Below are 24,888 nucleotides of genomic sequence, written 5' to 3' on the forward strand. Positions count from 1 at the left end.
TCATATGGCAGAGCAAGAGTCCAGAAGTCCAGCAGACTAAGCAACTGGGAGGCCAAATGGAACAGCAGAGGTTGCAGTAGCTTCATGCTGTTGGGGGGACTATGGTTGCAGTTCAATTCCTGATGTTTGGAGGGGATTTAGAACACAGCCTAGATTTCAGCTGATAGTCCAAAAGGGCTGTGAACTAGGAAGAGAGGCCACTAACTTGGAATAAAGACCACACCCTAGAAGACAGAACTGTGGCTGAGGAATGGCCACAAGACTGAAAGATCTTCATCCCAAAAAGTAAAATCAAACATCAACCAAACTGCCATGATCTACTGTCCCTACTGCCTCCCCAGAAAAAAATCTAACCCTTGTCAGAGGAAGAGGATGTCATATGCAGCCTCTGTTCTGCATCATCTACACGATCAGGGATCCTTTCAAAATTACAAGGAGACTTAAAACCCAGAAGGACCAATTGACCAAAACACATTTTTTTTTGAAAGACCATAGAAGCAAACTTAAAAGAGAGTGAGATAATTTACTTAAAATTTTTGACTATGATTAAAATTCTGTTTAAAATGGAGATAAAGATGGATAATTTCACCAGAAAATGAGTGTTTAAATTAAAATTCTAGAATGGAAAAATGCTATAGCTGACAGCAAGAAATTAATTTATAGTTTTAATAGAAGGTTAGACATAGTGAGGCAGGTGATTAGTAAACTGGAGACAGGTCAGTGCAAAATAGCAAGATTGAGAGACAGAAAGGAAGAAAAGATTTTAAAAATAGACAAAAGCGTAAAAGATATGTGGCATGTATCTAATATAATGCTATAAGGAACACATTTAATTAGAAAGAAATAAATCAGTTAAAATGATGGGAAAAGATAATCTATGCCAAATCTGTTCAACATAATGATGAAATGGCTATATTAATAGAAGATAAAATAGATTTCACAACAAAGATATTGCCAGGGATAAAGAAAGTCATTTTATAATGATAAAGAGTTCAAGTTATCAAGAAGGTTTAACAAACCTAAGTATTTTTGCACTTAATAAAGGAGTTTCAAACTATATGAAGCAAAAAGTGATAGACAGATAGGAAAAAAAATCACTAAGAATCCAGAAGATGTGTCAACCAACCTGACCTAGCTGACCTAATTTATAAAACATTCCAATCAAAAAGTAGCAGAATTCTGGAGGTCTTTGGGGTGCAGTGGATTCAGAGTTGTCATTGCAGCAACCTGGATCATTGCTATGGTGCAGATTCGATCCCTAAGAACTTCCATATGCTGTGGGTGTGGCAAAAAAATAAAAAATCAGAATTCACTTTTTTTTTCTTTTGACTGTGCCTGTGGCATGCAGAAGTTCGTGGGCCAGGGATCGAACCTGCACCAAAACAGCAACCCAAGCTGCTGTAATGACAACACCAGATCCTTAACACACTGCAACCCAAGAGAACTCAGTTTTTTTTTTTTTTTTTTTTTTTGTCTTTTTGCTATTTCTTGGGCCGCTCTGCGGCATATGGAGGTTCCCAGGCTAGGGGTTGAATCGGAGCTGTAGTCTCCGGCCTATGCCAGAGCCAGAGCAACGCGGGATCCGAGCCACGTCTGCAACCTACACCACAGCTCAAGGCAACGCCGGATCGTTAACCCACTGAGCAAGGGCAGGGACCAAACCCACAACCTCATGGTTCCTAGTCGGATTCGTTAACCACTGCACCACGACGGGAACTCCGAGAACTCAGTTTTTAAAAAATGTGCCTATGGAGTTCCTGTCGTGGCTCAGTGGTTAATGAATCCAACTAGGAACCATGAGGTTGTGGGTTTGATCCCTGGCGTTGCTCAGTGGGTTAAGGATCTGGTGTTTTGCCGTGAGCTGTGGTGTAGGTCACAGATGCAGCTCAGATCTCTAGTTGCTGTGGCTGTGGCATAGGCTGGTGGCTATAGCTCCTATTAGACCCCTAGTCTGGGAACCTCCATATGCCATGGGTGCAGCCCTGGAAAAAGACAAAAAGACAAAAAATAAATAAACAAATAGATAGATAAATAAATAAATAAATAAAAATGTGCACATGGACCATACACCATGACATACCAACACTCTGTGCCGTTAAATAAGTCTCAATATATTTAGAGGGGGTAAGATCTATAAAGTACGCTATTTGATCACAGCGGAATTTAATTAGAATTCAATTACCAAAAAAAAAAAAATTCTGAAAAAGTCCCATATATTTGAATACTAAACTACATACTTCTTCGTAAATCCTGAAACGGAAGAAAAATGAAAGGGAATTTAGAAAGTATTTTGATTTGAACAAAAATAAATTCTGGTTGCCGCTCTGACACGTAAAGAGCTAGGCAGAAGTCACTCTCATTCTTAAAACACAAAAAGCTCAACAAACTCTGAAAAACACAAAAAGCTCAACAAACTCTGAATCAATGACTTTTTTTGGACTCATCAGAGAACTGAGGTTAAACGACCAACGGCCACCCCCAATACTGGGGAGGAAGGCACACCCCAAGAGTCACAGTTGAGATACACTTATCTGGAGCAGAAGCTGCTAGAGCTGTGAACTGGTAGGAAAACTGAAAGAGAATGTGGATGAATGTCTGGAGACAGTGTGGACTAGTGCAAGGGAATTCCTTGCGGCTGCAGGCTTGGAGGACACCCTAAGATTTACCTCCGGCAACCCCACCAGATTGTCACAGTAAAGAGCCATGGAAGTCCCCTCTGTGCCTCTGCGAGGAAAAAGAGAAGAGTCACCATTGTGAAATATGCCCAAGGAGCACTCTAGTAGAGCTGTATCTCCCAGGTGAAGAAATTTATCAGAGTCTCGTCTTACTTGAGATGGAGAAAATAATGTCTCCTATTCCAACTCCCTCTTGCCTTTTTGTCTCGTCACGGGTGTGGGGAAGGGGAAGGAGGAAAACAGACCTCTGAAGAAACAGCCCAGAGAAGCAGGTCCACCAGCACACTTGAAAAGTAAGCACAGGATTATAAAATGCTTCAACTGCAATTGGAGATTTAAACACTCCTCTCTCAATAATTGATAGAACAAGCAGACGGAAACTAATGAGGATAAGACTTGAAGAATTCAATGTCTATAGACATTTTTTATTGCTTTTAAAAAAGTTTTATTTTTAGGAGTTCCCGTCGTGGCGCAGTGGTTAATGAATCCGACTAGGAACCATGAGGTTGCGGATTCGGTCCCTGCCCTTGCTCAGTGGGTTAACGATCCGGCGTTGCCGTGAGCTGTGGTGTAGGTTGCAGACACGGCTGGGATCCCGCGTTGCTGTGGCTCTGGCGTAGGCCGGGGACTACAGCTCCGATTTGACCCCTAGCCTGGGAACCTCCATATGCCGTGGGAGTGGCCCAAGAAATAGCTAAAAAGACAAAAAAAAAAAAAAAAAAAAGTTTTATTTTTATACAATTTTTATTTTTTATTATTTATTTATTGCCTTTTTAGGGTCACACCCGCGACATAGGGAAGTTCCCAGGCTGGGGATCTAATCAGAGCTATAGCTGCTGGCCTATACCACAGCCAGATCTGAGCCATGTCTGCAACCTACAGCATAGCTCATGGCAATGTGGATCCTTGACCCACTGAGCAAGGCCTGCAGTCAAACCTGCGACCTCATGGATCCTAGTCAGATTCGTTTCTGCTGAGCCACAACGGGAACTCTCTTTTTCAATTTTTAAAGGTTACATTCCTCTTACAGATATTACAAAATATTGGCTCTTTTCCCCATGTTGTACAATATATCCTGGAGCCTGTCTTTCACTCAGTGATTTGTACCTTCCCCACACCAACATGTATATTGCCCCTGCCCCTCTCCCCACGGGTACCCACTAGTTTGTTCTCTGTATTTCTGAATCTGCTTCTTTTTTGGTTGTTATAGTCACAAATTTGTGATATTTTTAGATTCCACATTTAAGTTACATCATACAGTATTTGTCTTTGTCAGACTTATTTCACTTAGCATAATGCCCTCCATGTCCATTCATGTTGCTGCAAATGGCAAAATTTCATTCTTTTTTATGGCTAAGTAGTATTTGACAATATGTAGAATGCTCTAACCATCAAACAGAAACCACAGTGAGATACCACCATATACCAACCAGCATGGCTAAAAAAAAAAAAAAATCTTTTTTCTGTTGCACAGTGGATAGCACGTTGGACTTCTAAAAAAAAAAAAGTCTTACCAAAAATTGTTGGTGAGGATGTTGAAGCAACTAGAACTAGCACTCTTTTTTTTTTTTTTTTTTTTTTTTTAAATCTTTTATCTTTTTAGGGCCGCACTTGCAGCATATGAAGGTTCCCAGGCTACGTGTCGAATTGGAGGTGTAGCTGCTGGCCTGTGCCACAGCCACAGCAATACGGGATCTGAGCCTCTTCTGACCTACACCACAGCTCACGGCAATACCGGGTTCTTAACCCACTGAGTGAGGCCAGGGATCAAACCTGCATCCTCATGGATACTAGTCAGATTCGTTTCTGTTGAGCCACGACGGGAACTCCAGAACTCTTATTTATTAGTTCTGGGAATGGAAAATGGTGCAACCAATTTGGAAATCACTTTGGCAGTTTACAAAGCTACCTGACATATGAGCTAGTCATCTTGTACCTATTTATTTACCCCAAGGAAAATGCATATATGCAGCTTTATTCAAAATAACCCAAAAATGTCCAACAAGTGCATAGATTAAAAATTGTGATATATTCGTATATTGGAATGTGGTTCAACAATAAAGAACACAGAATACTGAGACATGCAACAATTTAGATGAACCTTAAAACACTATGCTGAGCCAGAACAGTTAGACACAAAAGTGCATGTATTGTATGTTTCCATTTACATGAACATCTAGAAAAGGCCAAACTAAGTTATTGCGACAGAAGGTGGACCAGTGTGCATGTGGGCCTGGGGGTGTCTGAGAGGAATGAAGCAAAGGCAAATGAGGGAATGTTTAGAGTACTATTTTAGTGTAATATTTAATGAGATGTCTTACATCTTGATATTTCTGGCATTCACATAGGTATATACATATTTGTCATAACTCATTGGATTGTACATTAAAATGGGTGCATTTCACTGAATCTAAACTAAACCTCAATTAAAAGAAAGACAAACATTCATGCAGAATAGAATGTAAAATTAGAAAAGGTATATTCACCCTGAGGGGTACAAAGGGGCAACGATGAGTATAAATAATTACAGCTACACGCAATAATAGGGGTTCTGTGTTTTGCGATTTTATGTATTTATTTATTTATTTATTTATTTTAGGGCTGCACCCAAGGCATATGGAAATTCCTAGGCTAGGGGATGAATTGGAGCTGAAGCTGCCACCCTACACCACAGCCACAGAAATGCTAGATCTGAGCCACATCTTCGACCGACACCACAGCTTACGGCAACGATGGATTCTTAACCCACTGAACTCGGCCAGGGATCGAACCCAAGTCCTCATGGATACTAGCCAGGTTCCTTGACACTGAGCCCCAAGAGGAACTCTTGTTTTGTGATTTTAACTATATAAATTTCAAAAACTTTTAATTGAATTTCTGCTGGTAGAAGATGGGATGGTGTTGGCATTTAGGTGGCGGGTGCTCTTAGGACGAGGCCCCTAGCAGGGAACTGGGGTGCTAGTAATGTTCTATTTCTGAATCTGCAGTCAGTGCTGTCATAAAATGAAATGTGGTGAAGGTGCTGTTGAGAGGGCAGAGAAAGAAAAACTCACAGTATTGCTGATAGAAATGCAAATTTGTATAGCCACTCTGGAACTCTGTTGTCAATTTCAAAATAGTTAACATACAATTACCATGTGACCCAGGAATCCCACTTCTTCTTGGTATGTATCATAGATAAATAAAACTTATATTCTTTCAAACTCTGTACAGGAATATTTATAGCAGTATTATTCTTTTTTTTTTTTTTTTGGTCTTTTTTAGGGCCACACCTGCTGCTCATAGAGGTTCCCAGGCTAGGGGTCTAATCGCAGCTGTAGCTGTCAGAGCCACAGCAACGCGGGATCTGAGCTGTGTCTGTGACCTACACCACAGCTCATGGCAATGCCGGATCCTTAACCCACTGAGTAAGGCCAGGGATGGAACCCACAACCTCATGGTTCCTCATTCTTTAACTACTGAGCCACGATGGGAACTCCAGTGGCATTATCCTAATTACCAGTTCCTAGATAAAACATAAGAATCTTTTAGGGGGTAGAATTATAAACAATCTGTGTTACATCCATACAATGAAAAAAAATTTTTTTTGCTACTCAGCAGGAAAAGAGAATAAAGCATTGATACCTGCAACAATAAGAATTACTCTCAAGCACACTATGCTAAGTCAAGATTTCTCAACAACTGGGTTTCTGACTTTGGGGAACTGGATAATTTTTCTTGGGGTTGTCCTATGCATTGTAGTAATTTAGCCACATTCCTGCCTCTATCCACTAGATGACAGTGACACCCCTGCTCCTGAAGGTATAACAACTAAAAATATGTGCAGACATTGCCAAATGTTCCTGACTGAGAACCTCTGTGCTAAGGGAAATAACCTTGTCTCCAAAGGTTACATATGGTTCCATTTATATGACATTCTGGAAAAGGGAAAAATATAAGAATACAAAATTGATCAATGGTTGCCTGGGGCTAGGGGTGGGGACAGAGTCTGAATGCAACAGGGCAGAACAAGAGAATTCCTTGGGATGTTGGAATAGTTCTGTATCTTTTCTGTGTAGGTATTGATTGATACAGACTGATCTATGCATGGGTAAAAATACATACGACTCTATGTGTGTAAATCCTGTACACATGTAATTTTAAAAACTGAAGAAATGAAAGCAAACAAAGCAAAATTAAGAGTGATAGAAATAGAAAAATAGGGAGTTCCCGTCGTGGCACAGTGGTTAACGAATCCGACTAGGAACCATGAGGTTGCGGGTTCAGTCCCTGCCCTTGCTCAGTGGGTTAACGATCCGGCGTTGCCGTGAGCTGTGGTGTAGGTTGCAGACGCGGCTCGGATCCCGCGTTGCTGTGGCTCTGGCGTAGGCCAGGGGCTGCAGCTCCGATTCGGCGACCCCTAGCCTGGGAATCTCCATATGCCACAGGAGCGGCCCTAGAAATGGCAAAAAGACAAAAAAAAAAAAAAAAAAAAAAAGAAATAGAAAAATATCCTTTGACTCACCAATCAGGAGATGAGCTTGGCAGAAGGGTTTCCAGCGAGGTTCTTGAGGGGCACAGGTGAGCTGATTCTGTAGGGTGTCCAATAAGTTCAGGTTAGGAGGAGAGAAAGTAGAAGGGGCTGTCCTTTTGGGAGGGCACGGTGCTCCTATCCAAACTCTTACTTTATTGGGAGACCATAGAGGATAAATGGAGATATAAGCCAGCACTCCTTTTTTTTTTTTTTTTTTTTTTTAATTTAGGGCCACACCTATGGCATGTGGAAGTTCCCAGGCTAGGGGTCATATCAGAGCTGTAGATGCTGGCCTACCCCACAGCCACAGCAACATGGGATCTGAGCCGCGTCTGTGACCTACACCACAGCTCATGGCAACAGTGGATCCTTAACCCCCTGAGCTGGGCAACGCCAGATCCTTAACCCTTTGAGCGAGGCCAGGGATCAAACTGCATCCTCATTGATACTACTCAGGTTGTTTCTGCTAAGCCACTACGGGAATTCCAGCCAGCACTCTTAATAAAGCTGAGCACATGGGGAATGCTAAATGCCCTTGTGCTAAGGAGGAGTGGTCTCAGTGTGGGACTTGAGTAAATTGACGGGGACATCCCCTATGGTAACGGCATCTAGGAAAGTTCATGTTCTGTCCGTGGTGCAATCTAGCCCAGTGTGTCCTAGGTGTGTGCCCTGGTGGGGGACTCTATAAACAGGTCTACTGGGTGGGGGTTCACGACCTGTATTCTTTACTGGTGCATCCTTAGTGGTCTCCCCAGAGTCCATAACCCCCATTTCAGGATTTTTTTTCCCACAGAGTCATTTTGGATATTTGGATGTCCTGTGCTCTTAGTGTTGGAGACGCAAAAAATGTTCTTGGAGCATCTCTGTTCTGCTATAGACAGTAGCTATATCTGTTCTGAGGACTTTTTAAAGGTTCCTAAGTTAAGATTGTACCAGAGACATTGAGTTGTGTCAACCTTTCCAGGATCGTGAAGTGTGGGCCTATCTGATCTCCTGGGGGCAGAGAGTGGTCTCTGGATTAGCGGTTTGCCTAGGTTCCTTATATTCTGTACTCCGTTCCTTTTCTAAAAGACCACTTGGGTACACATAGGGCCAATGACGTGCAGATTAGAGACTACAGAGTGAGGAGATGAGAAACAGAGATTGTATCTTTCAGAGGATGGAGATGTCAAAGGTCAACTAAGTCTTCAATCAAAGGGCTAGATGTCAAAAAACTAAGTTGAGCAATAAAACCAGCCAAGTGTGAGAAGCAATGGGGAAATGGATAGAGGTCACGTTCCTGATTAATTTTGCAGATTAAATACCTGTTCTAAGACCAGGTCTTTACACAGCCCTAGACTTTATCAGTTTGGGGAAAGCAAGATACTTAGAGGTTTGGGACTGGACAGATGGACCCAGGCTAGAGTTTAAGATCTCATTCCAGATGCTTGTTTTAGGAAGGGCACCACATGTGCCTGTATAGATTGCAAACTGCACAATTCCAATATTCCAGTGGCACCATTCACAGAAATGACACCTCATGGAGTGCTGGGATCAATTGTGGGTTACTCCAGGGTTTCTTAGTGGCTATATTTCAAGAACATGGGAAGACAGGTGTCAAATGTCTTTGATGATGGCAGGAAATATGGAGAGAAGGGAAATTGGAGAGTGGGAAGGAAGGGTGCACCACAAGAGGACTCCTAGAGTATGTTCTCTTTTTTTTTTGTCTTTTCAGGGCTGTACCCGTGGCATATGGAGGTCTCCAGGCTAGGGGTCTGATCGGAGCTGTAGCGGCCGGCCTACACCAGAGGCACAGCAACCCCAGATCCAAGCCATGTCTGCGACCTACACTACAGCTCACCGCATCGCTGGATCCTTAACTCACTGATCGAGGCCAGGGATCGAACCTGCAACCTCTTGGTTCCAAGTCAGATTCACAACGAGAACTCCCGAGTATGTTTTCTTAATTGTTCTGCCCAGGCCCAACCACAGATAGATTCTTGTATCTATCCCTACGATAATTAACATCATTATGAAGCTTTCATGATATTTTGCCTTTCTCCTCATTTTAGATTTTTTTTTTTTAGGGTTACACTTGTGGCGTATGGAAGTTCCCAGGCTAGGGGTTGAATTGGGGCCTCAGCTGCTGGCTTACACCACACACAGCAATGCCAGATCTGAGCCTTGTCTGCGACCTACGCGGCAGCTCACGGTAACACCAGATCCTTAACCTATGGAGCGAGGCCAGAGACTGAACCCAGATCCTCATGGGTACTAGTCAGATTTGTTTCCTCTGAGCCACAATGGGAACTCCTTGGATGTTTTAATGACTAGTATTCATAACTGACAAACAGCCTTGGTCTTAATGATGTAGTCGTTCAAATGCTATTTTGTCCGGAGATACTTCTCAGTGTGTGACTATCAGGTTGTCTTTATTTACAACGTCAACCAGATGTTTTAATTTAATGTAATCCTTTCATACCAAAGGGTACTGGACACAGGTCAACTGATTGGCAAATCGCAGGAACCGCCTTGTTGAAGGTTACTGATCATCTGACATGCTATCAGGCTCAGTGCGTAGGAGATTTAAGGTTCCTGCTTATCAGCAGGTGAGGTGAGGTCCTGAACAAATCAGGACAGCGGTCATTCCTTCAGCAAGAGGACTCCTTAAAGACACAGATTCTGATTTAATGGGTCAGAGGAGGAACTTAAAGGTTTACATTTCTAGCAAGTTCCCGGTTAATATCTTTAATGCTTTTCTGGGAAACATTGCCTTTTTTTTTTTTTTTTTTTTTTTTTTTTTTGGCTGCCCCATGGCTTATGGAGTTCCCAGGTCAGGGATCAGATCCAAGCCACAGTTGTGAGCTACACTGCAGCTATGGCACTGCTGGATCCTGTAACCCACTGTGCCAGCCAGGGCATGAACCTGCGTTCTGGGGCTGCCACCCATCCCACTGAGCCACAGCAGGAACTCTGAGAACCACCGTCTTAAAATGACTGATTCCATAATGATGACACCTACCCAGCACAATCACTGTGATTTCTTTCCTCATTTGAAAATGTCAGCAGTTGTCTTTTTTTTTTTTTTTTCTTTGAGATAACAACTAAATGACAAATTAGAATTATCATTTAGCATAGGGCCAATCTAGTAGGGGCAAAAACATTCCTCAAATTCATGCAGTTTTTGACAAGGTTACCTCATGACACATTCAAGTAAATTAAAATATTTATGGAGAACATATGCTGAGCTAGGCACTCTGTATGAACCAAAAAAGGCACTAGGCACTGTGTGGTCTTAGGGAGACTTACAAAGTGTAGACCACACCTTAGGGCTCCTTTTGAGAGTTACACTAGTCACATCCTCACACAATGGATGGGATTTGCATGAGATATGGAAGAAAGCCAAGAGATGGATAATTATCATGTGGCTCAAGAGTTTGAGAAAATTCGATGGTTTCAGCATGATAGGGTAGTAAAGGGGAATGATTATAATATAGATAGTGAAGCTCTAATCAATTGTAGTTATCCTCTGTTTGGGAAAGAATGCTTGGACAGAAGGAAGATGGCCAACACAGAACAGAAGTACACTGATACTGATGCCTTAACTCTGCCCCTAAAATTGTCTTTTCTGCCTTTGCAGATAAAACCTTTATGTGGATGTGGATCATTTGAGCAGCATAGGCTGATGCTGGTAATTATTTTTGTTCATGTAAATAATATCCCCCATCACTCTCCTCAATTCTATTAGACTTCTCACTCTCTCAATATTTGAGCATGCCAAATACTATTTATTGTAAAGTGACAACTTGCCATTCAGTGAAATTTTTATAGTTTGGTGAAGTTGGTGTGAGAAAGCTTCCCTAAAGGCTGCATGGTCTGGAGTACTTAGAGAATTGAGTTCCCAAATCTGTGTGGCTGAGGACCAGATTCTAGACGATATTGATCTAGCTGAGTGTGCAGAAGTGGGAGGTAGGTACACTTTAGAGGCACTTGGCAGCCAGCCTGAGGACTGATACTGTCCCAGCCCTGCCTCATGCTTCTGTGAAAATGAAACCCTGTTCATAAATAGAAAGAAGACACAGACACAAATAGTGATAAGCATCATAATGGATGTTTACAGGTAAGTGATACAGGGCCTCAACAGAGAAGATTCGATTGGTTCTGAGTGTCTCTAAAGACTTAATGTAGAAGTTGGCATTCAAAGATGCAGCAATCTTCTCCAGGCAAAGATGGAGTGGGTGAAATTCCTGCCAGAAGGGACAGTGGGGCTCTTGTAATTTCATCCACAGGGACAACTATTACTCAGTTAGATGAAATGGTTGTTTAGTCAATTAATCATGTATTTTGGAGGAGCTGGGAAGCCTTCTAGCTGAGGGCTTTGGCTTGATCATGAGTGATGCCAAGGGATCTCTCTGAATGCTTGTATTTTGCCTTGGTCACTCCTCAAAGTAATCTGGTTTGGGGTGAAGCAGAGAAGGAGAATCCACCAAGAAACTAAGAATTATTCAATCAACGGATCCATTAAGAAACTTGTAGCCACACCTATGAAGGAGATATAACAGGCAAGGTTTTACATGGTGGCAGAGGCAGAGGTGGGCTCACTGTTATATTTCCAGCTATAGGACTCCAGAAATGCTAATAGATCCAAGGACATTGGTGTCGATTATGGGAAAGAATGAAATCATTCACCAAATTCTTCTGGCTTAATTCTTCAGAGATATGGGGATCTTAGCTTGAAGCTTTTCTGAGACCATGGCTTGAGGTTGTAGGATTTAGAGGAAAAACAACTCCAAACTGTCTGAAACTCACAAATTCTTAAATGATCTTCTGAACAGTTCCTTTGGCTTCTTCCATCATCTTTGGAGGGAAATAGCATAGACCAACGGTTGAGAATCTATACAATGAAGTATAGACTATTTGGGTTCAGAACCTTGCTTTACCATTTATTAACTTTTTTTTTTTTTGTCTTTTTGCCTTTTCTAGGGCCGCTTCCGTGGCATATGGAGGTTCCCAGGCTAGGGGTCTAATCGAAGCTGTAGCTGCCGGCCTATTCCAGAGCCACATCATCATGGGATCTGAGCCACGTCTGTGACCTACACCACAGCTCAAGGCAATGCCAGATCCTTAACCCACTGAGCAAGGCCAGAGATTAAACCCAAAACCTCATGGTTCCTAGTTGGATTCATTAGCCACTGAGCCATGACGGGAACTCCTTAACTATGTGTTCTTTGGCAATTTTCTTTCTTTCTTGTTTTCCTTTCTTTCCTTTTTTTTTTTTTTTTGTCCTTTTGTCTTTTCTAGGGTTGCATCCATGGCATATGGAGGTTCCCAGGCTAGGGGTCGAATTGGAGCTGTAGCTGCTGGCCTATGCCAGAGCCACAGCATCGTGGGATCTGAGCCACATCTGTGACCTACACCACAGCTCAAGGCAATGCCAGATCCTTAAACCACTGAGCAAGGCCAGGGATTAAACCTGCAACCTCATGGTTCCTAGTCAGATTCATTAGACACTGAGCTACAACGGGAACTCCGGCAATTTTCTCAAGCTTTCCGCATTTTGGTTTCTTCATCTATAGATGGGATCATAATAGCCTCCCTAACTCAAAGAGTTGAATTACATAGGGTGATCAGGCACAGAGTCATTATCTCAGGAAGAGGGAAGAGACAGGGCTAGCTCTGACTGCACATGAGACTGAGCAATTTCAGATCTAGACTCTGCTGGAGCTGAGTGGGAACCAAGAAAGCGTTTTGTTCCAGACTACACTTTTCAGGTGATTAAATGGAGGCCAAGACATGGAGATTCTTTTATTTTTTTAATTGAAGAATAGTTGATTTACCATATTGTATTATTTTCAGGTATACGTTAAAGCAATTTAGTCATACATATGTTTTTTTCAGATTATTTTCCATTATAGGTTATTACAAGATATTGAATATAGGTCCCTATGATATAAAACAAATCCTTGTTGCTTATTTATTTTATATATAGTAGTTCGTATCTATTAATCTCAAACTCCTAATTCATTTCTCCTCCCTTTCCCGTTTGGTAACCATGAGTTTGTTTTTGAAGTCTATGAGTCTGTTTCTGTTTGGTATATAGATTCACCTGTGTTATTTTTCAGATTCTGCATATAACTTATATCATATAATATTTATCTTTGTCTGACATATTTAACTTAGTATGATAATCTCTAAGTCCAACCACATTTCAGCAAATGGCATTATTTCATTCTTTTTAATGGCCCGCTAATATTTCATTGTCTGTTTGTAACACATCTTCTTTATCTATTCATCTGTCAGTGGACACTTAGGTTGCTTCCATGTCTTGACTATAGTGTTTTTTTTTTGTTTTGTTTTTGTTTTTGTTTGCAGCAGGCAGAAGTTCTCAAGCCCGGGATAGAACCCATGCCACAGCAGTGACAATGCCTGATCCTTAACCCACTGAGCCACCAGTGAACTCCTTGGCTATTGTAAAGAATGTTGCAGTGAAAACTGGGGTGCCTGTATCTTTTAGAATTAAATTAGAGTTTTCATTTTTTCATGGAGATTCTTAATAGCTGGGTGAGGACCAGTGTTGAGTAGTGTTCTTTTCAATGCTCAATACCCATTTTGTTAAGAGTCCACCTCTTCTAGAAAAGTTCTTCAGTTCTGAGCACAACTCTGCAAATTGATACCTAAAAATTCATGAATTTTTTCAAATCCCTTCAGAAGCCACCTTCAAACTTTTATCTCTCACCCCAACCCACCCTGAGCATATAATTGTGCTCCTGGTGTCTATTTTACAGAAAAAAAAAAAAAAAAAAAAAAAAGCTTCATCCATAGACGCTTTCATTTTACGCCCTTTCCGTAACCCATCCGGCACCGGCTGCCCTCGTCACCACTTCCCTTTTGTCTCCCTTGCCCTTTGACCTCCTCTCCTCTTTTCCGTGAAGAGTCCTGCTCAGGAACCCAAGGATTTTTCTAGAAGAGGTGGACTGTCAACAAAATGAGTCCTTATACTTTCTCAACAAGAATGTGCATCCACAAGCATTTGCACTCTGTGCATTCGTTCATTTTCTTTCCTTTTCTTTTTTTATGGCCACACCTGCAGCATATGGCAGTTCCCAGGCTAGGGGATGAATTGGAGCTGCAGCTGCCGGCCTACACCACAGCAACGTGGGATCCAAGCCTTGTCTGCAGCCTGTGCTGCAGCTTGTGCCAACACCGGATCCTAACCCACTGATACAAGTCAGGGATCGAACCCACATCCTAATGGAGACTATGTTGTGTTCTTAACCTGCTGAACCACAATGGGAGCTCCGGTGCATTCATTTTCTTTACCTAGAATGGCATTTGGCCTTCATTCCCACAGGTCTACTGGCAAAGCACCTGGATCTTTGTACACTTCCAAAAAGCAACTCCCTTTTCACTGGAGAAAACTTATGGGGATCGCTATTTTCTCTTTTCTGCTATATTTTGGACATTCTTGCAGGAACTAGATTACTTCATTTAACTGCAGGCATGTAGTTCCCATTACACAGCGCACATCTTGAAGCAGAGAGGTCTCTTTGCTTTGAAATCAAACATAGCTCAGCACACGGCACCCAAACATGCAATAACTTTAGAATGTTAGAATAAATTAATGAATGCAATCTAGTACCACGGCTGGCTTATCAGACAGGGGTTCATGAATCAGGGTGCACACCACGTCACCCAGGAGCTCACATAAATACAGATTCCAAATATTTCTAAGTTGAAATCCAAGACACAGATTTCTCACAAGCTCCCTAGCTGATTTTAAAGCATCCAGCAGAAAGCATTTGGAAGTCACTAATCCAGACCATCTCAGATGGCTGAATGTCTTCTCTTACATTCTTAGAGACCTGTTTTGCAACCTTCTCAAGTAAGAATCTGCCTTTGTTTCTTGCACCAACTAGCAATGTGGCAACTATCAACAGGAAATTATCCACTGTAAGCAGTCACATGCACAATTTAATGGGTATTTCATTAATTTTTTTTAATTAAAAAATTCAGAATCACTTTTAAAAATTTTTTTTATTATAGTGGATTTGCAATGTTCTGTCAATTTCTGCTAAACAGCGAAGTGACCCAGTTGCACATATATAGACATTCTTTTTCTCATGTACTCTTCCAGCATGTTCCATCACAAGTGATTGGATATAGCTTCATGTGCTACACAGCAGGACCTCATTTCTTATTCACTTCAAATGCAATAGTTTGCATCAACTAACCCCATACTCCCAGTCCATCCCACTCTCTCCCTCTCCTCTTTGGCAATCACAAGTCTGTTCTCCATGTCCACGAGTTTATTTTCTGTGGAAAGGTTCGTTTGTGCCATACATTAGATTCCAGATATAAGTGATATCATATACTATTTGTCTTTCTCTTTCTGACTTACTTCACTTAGTATGAGAGTCTCTTGTTCCATCCATGTTGCTGCAAATGGCATTATTTTGTTCTTTATGGCTGAGTAGTATTCCATTTTGTATATATACTACATCTTAATCCATTCATCTGTGGATGGAAATTTAGTTTTTTACCCTGTCTTGGCTATTGTGAATAGTGTTGCGATGAAGATATGGGTGCATGTATCTTTTTGAATGAAAGTTTTGTCCAGATGTATGCCCAGGAGTGGGATTACTGGGTCATATGTTAGTTCTATGTTTAGTTTTCTGAGGTACCTCCATACTGTTTTCCATAGTGGTTGTACCAGTTTACACTCCAATCAATAGTGAAGGACGGTACCCTTTTCTCCACAGCCTCTCCAGCACTTATTTGTTGATTTGTTAATGATGGCCATTCTGACTGATGTAAGATGGCACCTCATTGTAGTTTTGATTTTCATTTCTCTAATAATTAGTGATGGTGAACATTTTATCATGTGGCCATTGGCCATTCATATGTCTTCTTTGGAGAAATGTCTATGTAGGTCTTCTGCCCATTTTTTCAGTTGGGTTTTTTTTTGCTGTTGAGTTGTATAGTTGTTTTTATCTTTTATCCTAAATCTTAAATCCTAAAATCTCAGGATAGTCCGGTAGATGGCAACATTACCTCATGAAATGATGTTGGGACGCTGTATTCATGTAGCCACAAGGTGGCAGCATAGCACGGTGTTCTGAGTTAACCAAAGGCTGGAAAACATGCTTCAGGGTTTTCACATTTGAAAACCCTGGTATCCCTATTTAATTTAAAAGCAAGCGTTACCTTCTCTGGATGCTAAAGGTGATTATTTATTTATTTATTTATTGGTCCTTTTAGGGCCGCATCGGCAGCTTATGGAAGTTCCCAGGCTAGGGATTGAATTGGAGCTGCAGCCCCCACCTACGCCAGAGTCAAAACAACTCCAGATCCGAGCCGCGTCTGCAACCTACACCACAGCTCACAGCAACGGTGGATCCCTGACCCATTGAGCAAGGCCAGGGATGGAACCTGCGTCCTCAAGGATACTAGTCAGATTAATTTCCACTGAGCCAAGATGGGAACTCCCTAAAGGTTATTATTTGAGGCTGCACCTGCTGTGTTATTTGCTCTGTTTTGGGTAAAACAGTAAACAAGTAAAAAATTTGATGATTAGAAACTGGAATATGGGCAGAAAGTTTGGCTTTCTCATAAAGTGAAAAAATCTCTATGCATGTGGCACCATACATCCTGAAGGCTAGAAGTAGGTTTTAGTTTTTGTAAGGTTTTGAAGGGTTTGTAAGGCACGTGGTGTGGCAAAACCCATTGCCCAGGGTGATGCCGCAAGCAGGGGACCAAGGACCCCACGCTTTAGTCTGTGGGCTCAGCCATACCAGAGCTCCCAGGTTTTCAAGAAGATTTGGGTGGAGTTCCTGTTGTGGCTCAGTGGTTAACAAATCTGACTAGTGGGTTTGATCCCTGGCCTTGCTCAGTGGGTTAAGGATCTTGCGTTGCTGTGAGCTGAGGTATAGGTTGCAGATGTGGCTTGGATCTGGCATTGCTGTGGCTGTGGCATAGGCCAGCAGCTGTAGCTCTGATTGGATCCCTAGCCTGGGAACTTCCGTAGGCCATGGGTGTGGCTCTAATAAGACAAAAGACAAAAAAAATAAAATAAAATAAAATAAAAAATTTGGGCATTTCTGTGTGAAGTCTCTCATTTCTCCAGGATTGGCAATTATTTCAAATAATTTACAGCAGGACAAATAAACCACAACTGTGAGCCCAATGCAACACTGACCTGCCAGCCAGCAGCTCCTGTGTTCCTGGAAGTGTTAGGATGGGCGGGAATGAATCCAAAAGGGTCAGAAAGGGATGGTGAGGTCCAGGGCCGCCACGACGTTTCATTTTGGGTTTTCCTCCATGAAAAGAATATTTAAAGAATCTCCAGAACTCTTGTCACCAAAAGAGAATGTATATTTTTATAAAAGAAGCACTTTTTTCAAAGAGCATCCCCCAAGAAGTAGACACTATTTGAATAATTTTTAAAATAGTACTACAACTGCTCCCTTTGGCTTTATTGGCAGAGAAAGCATGCTTCTACTTGTGCCATAGAAATGTTTTCATAAATAATAATTGCTATAATATTTCTAGGTGACTCATTTAATATATTTGTCTATATTGGAAATTTACCTGCTATTTTTCCTGATTATGAAAGTAATATATGCCCTTTGGGGGTATGAAGTGGGAGGGACCTCAAATACTATATAAATACTTTATAAACTACAAAAAGGTAGCAAATTAATGTCCTCTTGCAAATCTGTCCTTCCCCATTATGCTGCCCGGGTTGTAGGGTTGTATATACTTTATAGACTTTCTTATTCATTTCAATATATGTCAATAGATAAATATGCAAATCTAAGTATTCAGAGTTGTTTTACCAAAAATGGATAATACTGGTTTTTAATCCACTTTTTCACACATTAGTATAATTTGGTAAGTTGATCGATATAGTCATTGGATTCTTCTTATTGGTTATAGTCCCCAATAAGCAGAAAAAAAACCTGTGCTCAAATTATAACCCCACCATTTACCGATAGGGACAGGTGACATCCTGATCTTGACTCAGTCTTTAATGGAAATATTTCTGGTTTTTCACAACCAAGCATAAGGCTGGCTTTAGTTTACCATGTATACTTTTAATTTTTTTTTTTTTTTAATGGCTATGCCCTTGGTATATAGAAGTTCCCAGGCCAGGGATTGAATCTGAGCTGCAGTTGTGACTTACACCTTAATCCACTGCTGGCCACAGTGGGAACTCCTACTGTGGCCAAAACTTGGCCTCTGTCCAGGGGTTTAAAGACTGTGCTCCCCTCATCCCCCCCTTCCCACCACGCTCGATTTGGGAGAGATTAGGAGGTGGTGGTATAGTTTGGAGAGTGGAAAATACCGCTGCAGATAAGGATCAGGGTAGAGGCAATCTTGCATTATTTCTCAAAGCTGGTGTTTAGTGGTCCCAGGACTGGTTCTGGGGGTCCTCCTTCTTTCCAGAATGAATAATGCTTCATCAACTAGTTAACATCTTCCATTTGTTGGGGGTTTTAGTTCTACAGAACTGTATTCCTTGAGGAGGAACCAGGACCCTGCCCCAAGGCTGCACTTGACTGCTCCTCCCTGGTCTCTGCATCCCCTCCCTTCCCTGGTTAGCAACTGTTTGAACCTACCCTCAGAGAAGGTCATGGAGACACAGAAAGGCTTGTGTGTCTGTTATACCACTATGTGTAACATTTTTAACATGTTGTGGAAGTGTTCGCTTATTTTAAAAACTATTGATTTTATTTTAAATCATGGGTGGACATCAGCTCATTAAAATGCCATTTTAACATCTGAGACATTTATTATTATTTTTGACTTTATAATATACAGTTATTTTAAAAGATTTTCTTCCTTTTTTTTTTTTTTTTTTGATGGCTGCACCCATGGTATATGAAAGTTCCCAGGCCAGGGATTGAATCCCAGCTGCAACTGTGACCTACACCATAGCCATAGCAACGCCTGATCCCTTAACCCACTGCAGCAGTCAGGGATCAATCCATGCTTTGGCAGCAACCCAAGCAGCTGTAATTTGACTCTTAACCCACTGTGCCACAGAAGGAGCACTGAGATTTTCTTTTGAGGATCTATCCTTTCATTCTGGTACAAATCTTACTTCACTGTTGCATATTTTTCTTATAATGTTTTCCTCAATTACCTTTTGTAGGATGTGGGTTTGTCTGTGGTTTTCTTTTCTTCAGGATTTGCCTTTACTGCTGTGCTAGAGTGAAATTTTAAAAAAGGAAACCTCAACTAAAATTGGATTGAGAAAGGCCTGTAGAGGGAGCGCTTATGCTCTGCACCTCCCCCCTTGTCAATTACTGCCAAACTGGAAGATGTCAATTACCCCAACTGGAAGAAGTTGGTTACCAACCTCCACAGGGAAAGAAGTACCTTGCACGCCCAAAGAGTAAGTGCAACTACTTTACCACCCCAGCAGGGCAAAGGAAGATGTCCTTCTTGCTCAGCAACAAACCTAGCCAATGAGAAGTGGTTATCACCTGAGCCTTTCCTTTCCTCTGATGGACGTCCATTTTTTTCTTAGTTCATGACTGTCCTCTTGTCCTGGCCTCCTTACTATAAAAGCCTTCCCTATGTGTAACCCTCAGAGTAGCTCTCTATTAGATGAGATGCTATGCGGTGCATGACTCAATTAAGCCAATACGATTTTCAAATTTACTCAGTTAAATTTTGTTTTTTGCACTGGTCTTACAAAAATGATTTATGATTTTTTTTTCATTTTTTCTGGAACATTTCAAAGGATCTCAACATAACCTTTTATGTGAGAATGAGAAAGGAATTTATATAATTGGTTCTGATGCTTTCTAGGTAAACCTCTTTGACACCTTTCTTATTGATCTTTATTTTGTTTGTTTTATGTTAAAGCTAACCCTCCTTTCACTCCCATAATTCTAATACATGGCCACAATTGAGAATTGCAGTTTATATCTCTATATCTCTTTTTTTGAGTTAATTTTAATAATGTATGCATGTATTTGTACTTCTGTATCTGTGTTGATATATGTATGTTAGACCTATATAGGTACCTATGTTTAATTTAATTCCTTTATTTTTTTTGCATACTGCTGAGTATATGTGGATGTATTTTATTTGTGCTATAGGTATTGTTTTCTTAATTAGATTTATCAGTGGTTGATCTGGTTCTAAAGATGATATCAGCTCTAGAATTTCTTTATCAATTCTTTTAAAAAAATTCTAATTCATTAGAATTAATGTTTCTCTTTATCCATATTAAAATTTTCCTTCACTTTTCATATGCTAATTTTTGTCATTTTCTTATACTGAGTTGGATATTTACTTTTCTTGGTTTATTTACCTTTTAAATTTTTTCACATGGAATTTTCCAGGTCAGGGATTGAATCTGAGCCACAGCTGTGGCAATGCTGGATCCTTAACCTGCTGTGTCACAGTGGGAACTCCTCGTATTTAGTATTTAAATGTTTAGCGTTAACTTGCCTCTTTATACAGTTTTAGCCATATTCTAGTGTTGTCATTTTTATTTTCTTAATATTTTGGAATTTGAGATTTAATATTCTTGTTTTTTAATAACCTAAGATTAAAAACCAAGTTTTAAAATTCCTGGTTAAAAATAGTGTATTAGGTTTTTCAAATTTTTATTTTAGTTCTATATTACTTAGAGACTTTGTTCTGTAGTTCTATTTTTTAGGATTTTATTGTCTAATATGATCAATTTTTGTACATTTTCCACGTATATGTAGGAAAAAAGATACATTTTCTGTTTGCTGTGCATGTCTTCATTGTATTATTAGATCCTCTATAGCCATTGCCTTATTCTGTTTATTTCTCCTTTTATTTTTAATCCTGTAGAATTTTGCTTCAAGTGTTGCGATGCTAAAGACTCTCAATATACCTTCACTATATATTACATAGCTTATCATTATGAAGTATATTTTTGTTATTTACTTTTTTCCTCATCTGATAATGAATCAAATTATTTTTCTTAAGACTTTACCTGGAGTATTTGCTTGTTGTTTTGGTTTTGGCATTTCTCATTCATTTCAATTTACATGCGTCTATTGAATAATTTAAATATTTTGCTTTAGTCGTGGGTAAAATCTGAAGGATTTTTAAAAAATGTTCCTCACACTTTCATTGAATAATTTAACCAATATTTTTAATCTAAATAAAAAATAATAATGTGTAGCTATATTACTATTCATAAAGTTGGGGTGTGAGATTCAAGGTTAAGCAGCTACTTAAAAAATGCCCTAAATTACACCTGAGAATTGATTCTGTGGAAGAAATCATTGCCACCATTGCGCTTCACTTCACTCCTACCCTGTCCTCAGAAAGAGAGATACAGGGAAAGAGAGAGCATCCTGCTGCTTTTTCTTGGGTAATTATCTTTTGAATTAAAGCATAGCAAGGGAGCATCTGTTGGCATAGCTTGCCCTGTGTCTGTACCCCAACTGCAATGGGAAGGGGAATCTTTATTTCCATCCTTTAGAGTTGGAAGGAATTTCCTATTCATTAGGACGGTTAAGGTAGAAATTCTTTACATAAACAAAGCAGCTCAGCTTCGGGAACACAAAAAATAAAAGACAAATGTACCTTGCTGTTCTTCTAATGGTTACGTTTATAATTTAAATATAACATCTAACTCTTGATCTCTTGCTTTATTGCCTGTGGGCTGTACTTATTGATTCTCTGTTATGAAATATAAAGAAATTAATACGTGGTTATTTCCTCCCATCTCTTTTCTCCTCTTTTACCTCCCAGTGTTTATAAAAACTGTGATTTTACATTATCAACAATTGTGTTGTCATTTTATTCCAAAATTATAGTTCATTTAAGGTATCTAATGAGTGGGAAGAGTATTCATTTTATATTAGACTATATAGATTATAGTAAATCAATACATATGGTAAACACTAGGTTTAACACTAAAATCATAGGAAAATAATCCAGCAAAGGGAGAATGACACAATGAAAAAAATCCAAAATAAAATAAAAGAGGAGGAAACAAGGGTCATAAGTAAGTAGGATTCATAGCCAGATTGTTGAAAGGATTCAAAAGAAATGAAGGAACCAACAGAAAAATGTGCCAGAAACTTGAATAGGCACTCCTTTTTTTTTTTTTTTTTTCGTCTTTTTGCCATTTCTTGGGCCGCTCCCACGGGATATGGAGTTTCCCAGGAATCGGAGCTGTAGCCACCGGCCCACGCCAGAGCCACAGCAATGTGGGATCCAAGCTGCGTCTGCAACCTACACCACAGCTTATGGCAACTCCAGACCGTGAACCCAAGGGCAAGAGCAAGGGCAGGGATCAAACCCTCAACCTCATGGTTCCTAGTCGGATTTGTTAACCACTGCGCCACGACGGGAACTCCTGAATAGGCACTTCTTAGAGAAGAATATACATTTGCCTCATAAGCTTGTATAAGAATACTCAATCCCACGATGAAATAAAATAAAATAACAAAGCAAAATACCGCTATAAATACACCAGAGGTTCAAAACATGTCAGTGCTGTATATTTGCAAAGATGTGAAGCTCTAGAAGCTCTTTTTTTCTTGCTGTTGTGATTGGAAATCTGCACCTCTAAAACTGAACATACGCATATCCTGTGACCTGGCATATATGTTTCTATGCATCTGCCCTCTAGAAATGCATGTATATGTGCGCCAAAGGACATGTTCAAGAAGTTTCACAGCATCAATATTCATAATAGCCTGGAAATAATTCAAATATCCATCAGTAGTAGAATAAATACTTAAATATATTATGCATACCATATGTTAGTGAAAACAGGTTAACTACATCCAACTGCAAAGCTGTGGATGAATGTCACAAAGAGAATGCTCAGTATAAAAATTCAGGGACAAACAATATGTGCTTTAGGATTATTTAAAAAGAATTTTTTTATTTTTTAAAGTTTTCTTTAAGTTGAGTTGATTTACAATGTTGTGATAATTTTTGCTGCACAACAAATTGATTCAATTATACATGTGAACGCATCCATTCTTTTTCAGATTCTTTTCCCATAGAGATCATCACAAAATACTGGGTGGAGTTCCCTGAGCTATACAGCAGGTCCCTGTTGGCTAGTCATTCTGTATACCAACCCCAGTCCATCCCCTCTCCGCACCTGTCCCCTCTGGTAAACATAAATTTGTTTTCAGTCTGTGAGTCTGTTTTTGTTCTGCAAATAAATTCATTCGTGTCAATATTCATATTGGGATTTGTACTTCAGGATTTTTTAAAAAAAAAACAAAATTTGAAAGCTGGCAATACTAATGAATGGTAGAAATCAAGACAATGGGGGGGCAGATCAAAAGGGTGCGTGAGGGGGCTTGGTGGTGTTGGAGGTGATGGTCTATATCGTGATTTGGATTAAAACTACATGGATTTTTTTGTGTGTGTTGTGTTCTTGAATAAAATCTTTTAAAAGACAACTACTGTTAATAAATATCCTGTCCTTTCTGTACTAGATCTGTTTTTCTTCAGGCTTCCCCTTCCAGGCTGCCTAATGAACTGCCTTGGGTATGTTCCTACTTACAAGGATTCTTATGTATAAGAAGTCTCCCCCAGTATCTCCCCAGTTTAGTAGCTTAAAACAACAATGATAATTTTCTAATCCATGGTTCTATGGATCAGAGATTCAGAGAGGGCCCAGCAGGATAGTGTCTTTCTGTATAATGTCCAAAGCCTTAGCTGGAAGGCCTAAAAGCTGAGTCCCAAAATCATCTGATGGCTTGAGTAGGGTGGAGGGGTTCACTCCAAGGTGTAAGCCCACAGCGCTGGCCGGTTGTGCTGTTGGAATGTCCTTGTAGATTTCTCCCAAGAGGCCAAGGCAGAAGTGGCAGTATCTTTTAGAACCTAGCCTTGGAAATCACACAGTACACCCTCTGAAGTACTGTATTGGCCACACAAGCCAATGATACAGTGTAGAGGGTTTACTCAAGGGAGTGAATGCCAGAAGGGGAAGCAGGTTGGGATTACTGGTTAGATGGGGAGTCTAATCAATAAGGTGTTCACTAAGGAGTTCACTTCCTGCCCTCCCCTGTAGGTAAGCTGGACTTCAATAAAACACTTATTTGAGGACTTCCCGTCATGGCTCCGTGGTTAACAAATCCGACCAGGAATCATGAGGTTGCGGGTTCGGTCCCTGACCTCGCTCAGTGGGTTGAGGATCGGGCATTTCTGTGAGCTCTGATGTAGATCACACACACAGCTCAGATCTGGCATTGCTGTGGCTCTGGTGCAGGCCGGGGGCTACAGCTCCAAATGGACCCCTAGCCTGGGAACCTCCAAGTGCCACGGGTGCAGCCCTAGAAAAGACAAAAAGACAAAACAAACAAACAAACCACTTATTTGAAATCAATCTGCATCCATGTTATTTAGAAAATAACAGCAGTGAGATTCACTAAGAGGGAAAGCCTGTTCTTAGATGTTTTCATTATGAATGTAACAGAATGAAACTAAATTAATTTTGTAATGCATTTCAATGTGGGGATAAAAATAGCACCTACTTCACTGAAATCTTTGGAAGATTAAATAAGTTATTATTCCTATTAGATTACTAGTTCTTGGAAAAAAATTATAATAAAAGCAAGAAAACTCAAATACACTTATTAACAAGTGAGAAGTATGATAACAGAGTTTTTAAACACTGTAATAACATCACGATCATCTCCAATATTTTCAAAAGAATTTATGTATTTATGTATTCATTTATTTATCATTGTTATT

General features: G+C 40.3%; 1 long non-coding RNA gene across 2 annotated transcripts in view; it reads right to left on the reverse strand.

Annotated features, from left to right (window-relative positions):
* Positions 1–24,888, reverse strand: part of LOC146401787 (uncharacterized) — a 90,759-nt gene that overhangs the window by 33,789 nt on the left and 32,082 nt on the right. For both annotated transcript variants that reach the window (XR_014809308.1, XR_014809309.1), the window contains exon 2: positions 7,180–7,246. This is a non-coding gene — a long non-coding RNA (uncharacterized LOC146401787). The remainder of the gene's footprint in view (positions 1–7,179; positions 7,247–24,888) is intronic.

The sequence above is a fragment of the Sus scrofa genome, chromosome 7 (genome assembly GCF_054392235.1).
Source record: "Sus scrofa isolate SSC_HxYL_T2T_F1_AM1 chromosome 7, Sscrofa_HxYL_maternal_Yorkshire_Landrace_v2.0, whole genome shotgun sequence".
Taxonomy (NCBI): domain Eukaryota; kingdom Metazoa; phylum Chordata; class Mammalia; order Artiodactyla; family Suidae; genus Sus; species Sus scrofa.